At 39.3% G+C, this 10,811-nt stretch overlaps 1 protein-coding gene across 1 annotated transcript in view; it reads right to left on the bottom strand.

The window, feature by feature from the left end:
• The window catches only part of mppe1 (metallophosphoesterase 1), an 81,395-nt gene that overhangs the window by 58,709 nt on the left and 11,875 nt on the right, over window positions 1-10,811 (bottom strand). The window lies entirely within an intron of this gene.

The raw sequence follows: 10,811 nt of genomic DNA, 5'->3' as shown, positions 1-10,811 counted from the left end.
CAAGGGTTCAAAGTATCTAACCATGTAAAGTAATTCGTCCAAATACAATGTTTTACGTTCATGAATAGCCATTATCCTTTGTTTCATTATGCAAGTTAGCCGACGGAAGAAACAACTTGTTCACATAAAAGTGTTATTTTGTCCGGTTTATCAACGGAGTATTTACAAAATGAAGGTCTCAAAATGTCCGTTGAACCCTCCCCTTTTGATTGACACCTTGTTCGACCCAATAGGAGCTTCCATGCCCCGTTGACAGCCCTCTAAAGCCAACTAGGTCTGTGCGTCCTGCCCCCCCCCCGCCCCCCCCCCCCCACACTCGTTCTAAACAAATTTCTCGAACTGGCTTCGACTGGCTCTGAAATTAGCTCGTTAGCCTTGTAGCTGACAGCTAGCTGAAAATGCCAATACCTCATTTGTATGCGTCTGTGGAGCCTTCAAAATAACAGTCGATTGCGCAATATGGTTGACAGAATCAGTGTTCTTTGTGCGCCAATCCTTGGAATCAGATAAAGCACTCCAATGTGTTCATGCTTCAGTTTTTGTGTTTCAGTATTACTAATTAGGGATTTAGCTATTATATATGATATTTCTAAGTACCAGAGATGGGCCAGAGATAACAATTATGAAAAATAATACCTTTTTATTTGACCTTGACCTTGGTTACAAAGGGTCATTTTGGAGTCTCCAAAAGACCCTTTTAGAAAATTCCTGGATGTATTCTTATAAAAACATGTGTCAAATATGAATATATTGTGGTATTATGTTTGACTTTTGATTTGAATTGGGTAAGGCTTCAACCTGTGGTCCAATTTAGTCTTCCAGATAATACCTACCACCTCTAGGCCTCTTCAGGCCTCTGTTTTCAAAACAAAATCTAGGCGGAAATAGAAATTTTCACTTTCCTTGTGTTCAAGCTTCTATTACTCAACACTAGAAGGACTGACAGGGGTCCTGACAACAGGGGACATAACTTCAGAGTGTCAGCTTTCAAAAGAGATCATTTACATGCATGTACTCCAAATGGTTCAAGAACAGCTTCCAATTTACTTTGGGTATGCTGTTTAGGCGTTTTCAGGCAAATTTAACAGGAACATGAAAAGGTTAATGTTATTTCACGTTAGCAACATCGACGAGCAACGAGGCAATAGCGACTCCTAACATAATAAATATTGTTGTAATGCTAGCCTACTTGTGCTAGCTAACTAGCACTAGAGCTAGCTGTCTAGCAATCGTGCTAACATTAGCTATAGGCTTACTTTATTATCAAAATATATTTAATTTGCACAAGATCAAAATACTATAATTGGGTGTGCTTTGCCTTTGGCAAGGGCACAACCTTTGTTCTCTCACATATATATTATTATTGGGTGTGCTTTGCCTTCGGCAAGGGCACAACCTTTGTTCTCTCACATATATATTATTATTATTTTGATTATTATTTATTTTCGCCCCCCTAAGGATCAGTCAATATTTGGACTACATAGACAACCTAGGTGTCAAAAGTTTTGTATTGGTAGCGATTGCGTTTGTTGTATTTTTATTTACGTTCCGTTGCATGGTTTAAGTAGAAATTGCGTTTTTGAGGTGAAAAGTGAAGCTAACGGTGGCTAATTTGCTAGCCACAGTCACTGACGTTACTAACGTCACTACGTCACTAACGTCACGAAAACTCGCGTGACTACCTGTAGCAGAACATTCGTTTCGCATCTGTTAACTTGGGGGATAGCTAGGCTAACTATAGCTTTACTGCAAGGCAGCTGCAGAAACGCCACATGCAAAGAGGCCAGGGTGATAACTATTTACTCATTTTACATTGTGATGTGAAACACAATTGTGAAATGTAATGTACAATATTAGCTGATATTATTAAGGAAGTACATCTACTTTCGGAAACAGTAGTCTACTATTTCACTGAAGCATTAGCATCATGACAGATTAGCCTCTGTTGCCCGGGCAACACATACTACAGTGGTCTATGATGCATCTGTTTTCAATCGTTAAAATAAACATTCCTCACAAATACATTTTCGTTGTAGGATTTATTATGACATTACATTACAAGTAAACGATTTGTTGGTGAAATTATCATTACCTGTGGTTTCAAACCAGTGCTGCTCACTGCAACGCTGTAGCCTACGCGAGACACTACAAAAACATCTACACAGCTGTAGGAAGTCAAACGGCGACAGAACATGTTCGGCACTCCCCTTACTTAAATCAAAAGTCTATCTAACTACTAACCTTAACTTCATTGCCACAGCCTAAACTGTGTCAATCTGTTCATGAAAATAATTAATATCAGCCTAAAACGTACAACGGAACGTTAAATCCAATTCAACCAACGCAATCGCTACCAAGACGAACACAGTAGTCTACTGTACTGTAGTAGTACAATTTACCGGGGCAGCTTCTCCACACAGGGCTATATCGCACTTTGCGTTGTTACTGACAATGATCGCTGCCAGTGAGCTTTTTATGTAAGCGAATTTCCACAAAAAAAATGTTATTTACGTTTTGGGGGGCATATTTTTAGTTAGCAGATGGTACTGTTTGAATCGCGATTCCATCTTCTACTGCCGGTAACGTCGTAGAATAATCTTCAAAGGGGGTTCTTTATTAATGAATGAATGCAATATGAGTAGGCTAAATGCCTGAAAATATCACGAGAAGGGAAAACTTAAAAGGACGTTTAAGTCATAGAGATTAGGTCCATTTTTACACCGGTCTGCCAAATTTATTCGTTTTGATTCAGCTATGAGGCTGCCTCTTGCAGGGGAAATGAGAAGACATCATATTTAATTCTACACTTCACTCGTATTTTAAGTTGTAAATGAGCAGCACAAAAAAAATGCTTTTAAATCTATGTAATCTTTATAAATAATAAGTATGCATTTTTATATAAAATATACAGAAATATCAGTTGTAAAAATGTCATTCAAAAACGGACCCCTGTGCAACCGACGCAAGCAAGCACACCCTACAATTTCCCCAGAAATTGTACCCTCTCTAATTGAGTGTGCTTTGCCTTCGGCAAGGGCACAACCTTTGTTCTCTCACATATATATTATTGGGTGTGCTTTGCCTTCGTCAAGGGCACAACCTTTGTTCTCTCACATATATATTATTGGGTGTGCTTTGCCTTCGTCAAGGGCACAACCTTTGTTCTCTCACATATATATTATTATTATTTTTATTATTCTTTTTGCCCCCCTAAAACTCAGTCAATATTTGGCCTACATAGACAACCTAGGTGTCAAAAGTTTCGTCTTGGTAGCGATTGAGTTGCTTCTATTGGGATTTACGTTCCGTTGAATGGTTTAGGCTCAAGTTAAGTTTTTGTGGTGAAAAGTGAAGCTAACGGTGGCTAATTTGCTAGCCACAGTCACTGACGTTACTTACGTCACTAACGTCACGAAAACACGCGTGACTACCTGTAGCAGAACATTCGTTTCGCATCTGTTAACTTGGGGGATAGCTAGGCTAACTATAGCTTTACTGCAAGGCAGCTGCAGAAATGCCACAAGCAAAGAGGCCAGGGTGACTATTTACTCATTTTACTTTGTGATGTGAAACACAATTGTGAAATGTAATGTACAATATTAGCTGATATTATTAAGGAAGTAGGCCCACATCTACTTTCGGAAACGGTAGTCTACTATTTCACTGAAGCATTAGCATGAAATTAGCCTCTGTTGCCCGGGCAACACATACTACAGTGGTCTATGATGCATCTGTTTTCAATCGTTAAAATAAACATTCCTCACAAATACATTTTCGTTGTAGGATTTATTATGACATTACATTACAAGTAAACGATTTGTTGGTGAAATTATAATTCCGTGGTTTCAAACCAGTGTTGCTCACTGCAACGCTGTAGCCTACGCGAGACACACTACAAAAACATCTACTGTACACAGCTGTTTAGGAAGTCAAACAGCGACAGAACATGTTCGGCACTCCCCTTACTTAAATCAAAAGTCTTTCAATAGGTGAAACTATCTGACTACTAACCTGAACTTCATTGCCACAGCCTAAACTTTGTCAATCTGTTCATGAAAATAATTAATTTAAGCCTAAACCGTACAACGGAACGTTTAATCGAATTCAACCAACGCAATCGCTACCAAGACGAACACAGCAGTAGTCTAGTACTGTACTGTAGTAGTAGAATTTACCGGGGCAGCTTCTCCACACAGGGCTATATCGCATTTTGCGTTGTTACTGACAATGATCGCTACCAGTGAGCTTTTTATGAATGAGCGATTTTCCACTAAATAAATGTCAATCTTATTTACGTTTTTGGGGGCATATTTTCAGTTAGCAGATGGTACTGTTTGAATCGCGATTCCATCTTCTACTGCCGGTAACGTCGTAGAATAATCTTCAAAGGGGGTTCTTTATTAATGAATGAATGCAATATGAGTAGGCTAAATGCCTGAAAATATCGCGAGAAGGGAAAACTTAAAAGGACGTTTAAGTCATAGAGATTAGGTCCATTTTTACACCGGTCTGCCAAATGTATTCGTTGATTCAGCTATGAGGCTGCCTCTTGCAGGGGAAATGAGAAGACATCATATTTCATTCTACACTTCACTCGTATTTTGAGTTGTAAATGAGCAACAAAAAAAGATGCTTTTAAATCTATGTAATCTTTATCAATAATAAGTAGGCCCTATGCATTTTTATATAAAATATACAGAAATATCAGTTGTAAAAATGTCATTAAAAAACGGACCCCTGTGCAACCGACGCAAGCAAGCACACCCTACAATTTCCCCAGAAATTGTACCCTCTCTAGTTATTATTATTTTACTTCTTTTTGACCCCCTAAATCTCAGTCGATATTTGGCCTACATACACAACCTAGGTGTCAAAAGTTTTGTCTTGGTAGCGATTGAGTTGCTTGTATTTTTATTTACGTTCCGTTGCATGGTTTAGGCTCAAGTTACGTTTTTGTGGCGAAAAGTGAAGCTAACGGTGGCTAATTTGCTAGCCACAGTCACTGACGTTACTCTAACGTCACTACGTCACTAACGTCACGAAAACACACGTGACTACCTGTAGCAGAACATTCGTTTCGCGTCTGTTAAAGATCCTGTAAAGTAAATTCCATGTTTTGATTCTAAGTACATTATATACGTGTGAAATTAGTTCCTGAAAGCATGTGAAAGCGCTAAAACTTTGTCGCAGTGAAATGTGGAGTTAGACCGAAGAACAGTTTCTCTTCCGTTTTCAGATCAGGTTTTAATGGGCGGAGCCAAAAAATGCCCTATCTACGTCATTTCGCCCCATCTACATCAGATCACTAAATGGCTCCTCCTGCTGTACTGTTATTGTAGCTACATCAGCTAGCTAGCTAGCTAGCTTCAGGATGTCTCCCACCACCCGCAACTGCATCTTCCCTGGATGCAAGAACTCCAGCTGCGCTGCAACGCCATTTAAGTTCCCTGTTGATAATGAAAGTAAAAATAGGTTGATAGATTTTGTGAAGAGCCACGCTCATGGAAAGCTTCGGATAAACTCCAACAGCCGCCTCTGCGCCACTGACCATTTCACGGCGGACAGTTTTAACATGGACCAGAGACAGACGGGGTTCACCAACACACGGCTTCTCTTGCAGCGCGGAGCCATACCGAGCATCGCCCCCCCGGCCGTACATCCTCCGGTCGCACCTGGACCATAGCACACAGTTCTGTGTGCTTGTTATAACTATACTAGATAACTTTTCCAGAGGTATCTTTGCTATAATTAGTGCAAACCGCTAACTTGATATTAGGCTACTCGGTGTAGAATGATGGTATTTTGGTGAAATGGTAGCTAATGTGCTATAAGTAGTTGGAGAGCTCACTGTCTGCTGTCTGCTGTAAATGTTTACTCCTGTGTTACAGCTCAGGGGAATATTTCATTTATATGCATCTGTATGTTTCACTCATTGAACAAATACATTCTAATTCTATACTGTTTTGTTCGGCTTTACGTAGCGTCCATTATCTGGGTCGTAGGTAGCTTACTTGAGAGAGGCGGCGCCTTCCAGCGAGGGGGCCGAGCTTCAGCTCCTTCAGGCGACACGGCCCCCCCAGTCTCGAACAGAGAAGACTGCTGATTTTCTTACGATTTCAAAGTCTAATTGAACATACTTGTTGGTGTTTTTTTTCATTCGAATTTGGATGGGTAGTTAATAACACATTATTCTGTGGTGTGGTGAACTTGAAACTCGTTTTTAATTCCACTTTAAAGGATCTTTAACTTGGGGGATAGCTAGGCTAACTATAGCTTTACTGCAAGGCAGCTGCAGAAACGCCACAAGCAAAGAGGCCAGGGTGATAACTATTTACTCATTGGGTGTGCTCAAGCCTTCGGCGAGAGCACAACCTTTGTTCTCTCACATATATATTTATTATTTTTATTGTGAGAATGCTGTTAAGCATTCTCACTATTGTTTTCCTGTTTCTCTTTATTATTATTATTATTGTTGGAATGCTGCTTCAGCATTCCAAGTATTGTTCTTTGAATCTTTATTCAACTTCTTATTCTATTTCTTCCGTGGCACGTTTCAGCGCCTTCAAATCTTCAGCTATTAAAACCGTTCAGCTATCAAAAAAATCAGCAGTTTCAGGCCATTCCTGCTATGACTTTTCAGCTTTGTACCTCTTATGCTTGAATTAATATAAATCAATATTCATAATATTTTTAACATGGGTTTTCAATGGAGTTTTCTTTCAAATCCTCTCAAACTTCTTTAAACTTCTTCAACTTCCAAATCCTTCTTCTTCCTCAATCTTTCAGCTAGAGCCACCATTTAAACTTTAAAATGTTGACAAAACCCTAAACTATTTTTAAATAATTCAGCTTTTTGATATCTATTCAACTTTTTTCAATATCACTGATTATGTTTCATGACTTTTTCAAGCTGTTTCTGAGATTTACATGGGTGTGTACGTGAAACGCTTAGAGTGGAGGGCAGCTTCGAATGTCGTTGAAAAAATATTTATAGTTTGCCAGAATTGCCACAATTTTCGCTCTTCATGCTTCATTATTTAATCAATAGATAGCTAATTTTGTGCTGGTCGTAGACAGTTGTCTGTTGAATCCAACAGACGTACACATTTGTTCAGAGACCCACGAAAGCGAGACAAAGTCCAACTCTCGCTTTCGTGGGGCTCGAAATTTTTTGGATTGGGCATATAGTTTTGCGTCTAGGTCAACTTGTTTGAGGTGTGGATGCTAGGTAAATGTTCGTTTTTCTCTCTGCCTAGCTCGTTAGCCATCACAGCTGCGCTATCACCGTGGCAACCAAACAAACACGCACCAGGAAAGCAAAAGGAACACGTTTTCGAAACTGCAAGTAGAGTCGTATTTCTGACTGCACAGACATATAAAGAATATCTCTGGTTTTGGCAGAGTCTTGGGTCTCGGAAAATATCCTTATTTTTGGATTGGACGTATAGTTTTGCGTCTAGGTCAACTTGTTTGAGGTGGGGATGCTAGGTAAATGTTAGTTTTTCACTCTGCCTAGCTTGTTAGCCATCACAGCTGCGCCATCACCGTGGCAACCATACAAACACGCACCAGGAAAGCAAAAGGAACACGTTTTCGAAACTGCAGGTAGAGTCGTATTTCTGACTGCACAGACATATAAAGAATATCTCTGGTTTAGGCAGAGTCTTGGGTCTCGGAAAATATCCTTATTTTTTTTATAGGATTTATAGTTTTGCGTCTAGGTTAACTTGTTTGAGGTGTGGATTCTAGCTACATTAGTTATTCTCTCTGCCCAGCTCGTTAGCGATCACAGCTGCTCCATCGCTCTGGCAACCTAACAAACATGCACCAGGAAAGCAGAAGGAACACGTTTTTGAAACTGCAGGTAGAGTCGTATTTCTGACTGCACAGACATATAAAGAATATCTCTGGTTTCGGCAGAGTCTTGGGTCTCGGAAAATATCCTTATTTTTGGGATTGGACGTACAGTTGCGTCTAGGTTAACTTGTTTGAGGTGTGGATTGTAGCTACATTTCTGTTATTCTCTGCCCTCAGCGCGTTAGCAATCATAGCTACACCATCACCGTGGCAACGACAGACACGCACCACTCAGTCTCTCACACAGGTGATTGGTGCGTTTACTTGACCATGAGAAACCCGATTACTAGCAATTGTCGGTTTATGCCAATAATACGATTACTCCGTTTACATGTGTAATTAGTTATGCGATTACTCAATAAACGCGTCTACATGATTCTTTTTTATTAATCGTTGTATGCTCCACGGACAAAACTTGCACCATCATCCTTCTGCAACACAGTGTTGCCGTGTCTTCCTGTATCGGCCCTACTGCTGTATGTTTCATTCCATCAACACATTGAATCCTACTAAGAAAGCCGAGTAAACACACTCAATGATAGGCTACAGCTATTACTACCCCAACTATAATTTCAGCTGTTAAAACTATAATATTCTTGTTATGACTAGCTAGCCTACTTCTTCTGTTTAACAGTTCAGCTTTCAGCTGCTCCCGCATTGTAGGCTATTTAAGCTCTTAGCTTTGTTAGATGATGCAGTTCAGCTTCCACACTCCCTCTTTTGTGTGAATCACACATTTTTAAAATCAATTTCAGCTTTCAGCTTGCGGGTATTTTCTAATTTCTGTATTTTCAGCCATTTAAAAAAATTATTTCAGATTTCAGCATTCCAACGCATTTTCAGCAGGAAATGCCTTTTCTAGTTATTATATCAACTTCTTAGTTCTTCCGCCGTTTCTTGGCCTTTAACTAGTTCTGCATACTTTCACCGATTCCTACAATTTTTGTATCAAAACGTTCAGCTCCTTCAGGCGATGTTGGCTATGACTTTTGGTATTTCTCACTGTTATACTTTTTAAGACATTAAGGTTTTTGTGCAAATTATTCTCCCATTAAAAGTAATGGTAAATCCTTTCAAATCATTAAAAAGCTTCCTCCTCTTTCAAACGTAACTACTTCAGCATACTTTCAGCTAGAGACACCATTCAACCTTTAAAATGTTCACAAGACATTCAGCTATTCCCAAATGATTCAGCTTTTTCAAATATTCAGCCAATTTTGAATTATGACAGTTTGAAATACATTAAAATGTTTGCTCCTTCTTGATTTTTATGAATGAGCAGCAAGCAGAGTGGCACACTGCTGCCTGCTCCTTTTCTGATATTCAACTAAATTGTCAAACAAATACCTCTAACGTTCATATAGTTTAACTTACAGAAACAAGTTATACCTTAAAATGTAGGAAAAACTGTCCTCTTTCAGCCAATGTAACTACTAAAGAGCTCACATTTACAGATTTTCAGCTATGAGCCTTGAAGAGAGAGCAGCCTTTCAAGTTCTCTCACTAACTTCAATGGAGAGGTGGGTAAAATCCGTCAGAGAAAGCAAGAAGGAAGACGATTTCGAAACTGCCGGTAGAAACATATTTCTGAACGCACAGACATATAAAGGACATCTCTAGTTTCGGCAGAGTCTTGGGTCTTGGAAAATATCCTCATTTTATTGATTGGACGTGTAGTTTTGCGTCTAAGTCAACTTGTTTGAGGTGTGGATGCTAGGTAAATGTTCGTTTTTCTCTCTGCCTAGCTCGTTAGCTATCACAGCTGAGCATCACCGTGGCAACCAAACAGACACGCACCATGAAAGCAGAGTTGGGTACACGTTTTCGAAACTGCCAAGAGTTGTATTTCTGACCGCACAGACATATAAAGGATATTTCTGGTTTCGGCAGAGTCTTGGGTCTCGGAAAATATCATTATTTTTTGTATTGGACGTACAGTTTTGCGTCTAGGTTAACTTGTTTGAGGTATGGATTCTAGCTACATTTCTGTTATTCTCTCTTAAAATCAAGCTAGCGCGATGGCTCTCCATAACTAAAAACGGTTCGACTTTTTTTCCACAATCGACCAAATTGGCCAAACAAGGTATGTAGCTACATTGAGCTTAAAGTGTACATAATCTAGCCTCCATTCTAGTGACGCTACGACTGTCATCATATGGCGAAACCAGGTCACATAGGTAGCTATGTTTTTCCAGACATAATATTCGTTACCTAGCTACAAACAAATGTTTCGTAACTGAACAGTATTTACTTTGTATTGGCGATATTGACAACAGAGGTTAAGGAACTTGTCTTTAATCAAAAGATGGTCTCCGTTTTCAATTTGAAGCAGTACATGTAGCTTATGTAGGAAATGTTCCATTGCATCCTCTCTCTAGCTTAGCTTCGGCTACAGATGGACGACAATCACGATGCATGCATTATTCACGCCTACGGTGTTAATACAGTCTGTAAAAATACCACTTTGACACACTTGCAAGATGATCCGCTGGTTAAATGTAGCATGATCTTATTTACTACCCACAATAGTTCAACTTTTTTTGCTGCAGCATTTTAATCAGTTAGCTCCAGGTCCTCTCTAAAATACATTTCAGACTTTTTGAAACCTGAGCAAATGACTCTACTACATTTTCAAATTCTTCTGAATTATTTCTCTTTTTGCATTGTTCTTCTCTTTTCTGTAGTTTTATGCCTTCGTCCAGCTCCTGCCCCTTTCAAAAATACCTTTCGGGCGCTTTGAAGCTTCAGCTTATAACTTTCTACTAAATTTTCACTATTTTCAGCTTTTTTAGCATGGTCAGCTATCCCCATTCAGGTTTTCAGCATTCTCACTGCTGTTTCGCAGGAACAGCCTTTTCTAGTATAGTAGACAATGTAGCCATAGTCTACATGAATTTCAATCACAAACAATATTAAATGTTGCACCCAGCACGTATAAATGTAGACAATGCATG

The sequence above is a fragment of the Osmerus eperlanus genome, chromosome 15 (assembly GCF_963692335.1).
Source record: "Osmerus eperlanus chromosome 15, fOsmEpe2.1, whole genome shotgun sequence".
In the NCBI taxonomy this organism is placed as follows: domain Eukaryota; kingdom Metazoa; phylum Chordata; class Actinopteri; order Osmeriformes; family Osmeridae; genus Osmerus; species Osmerus eperlanus.
This window is presented reverse-complemented; position numbering and strand designations above follow the sequence as displayed.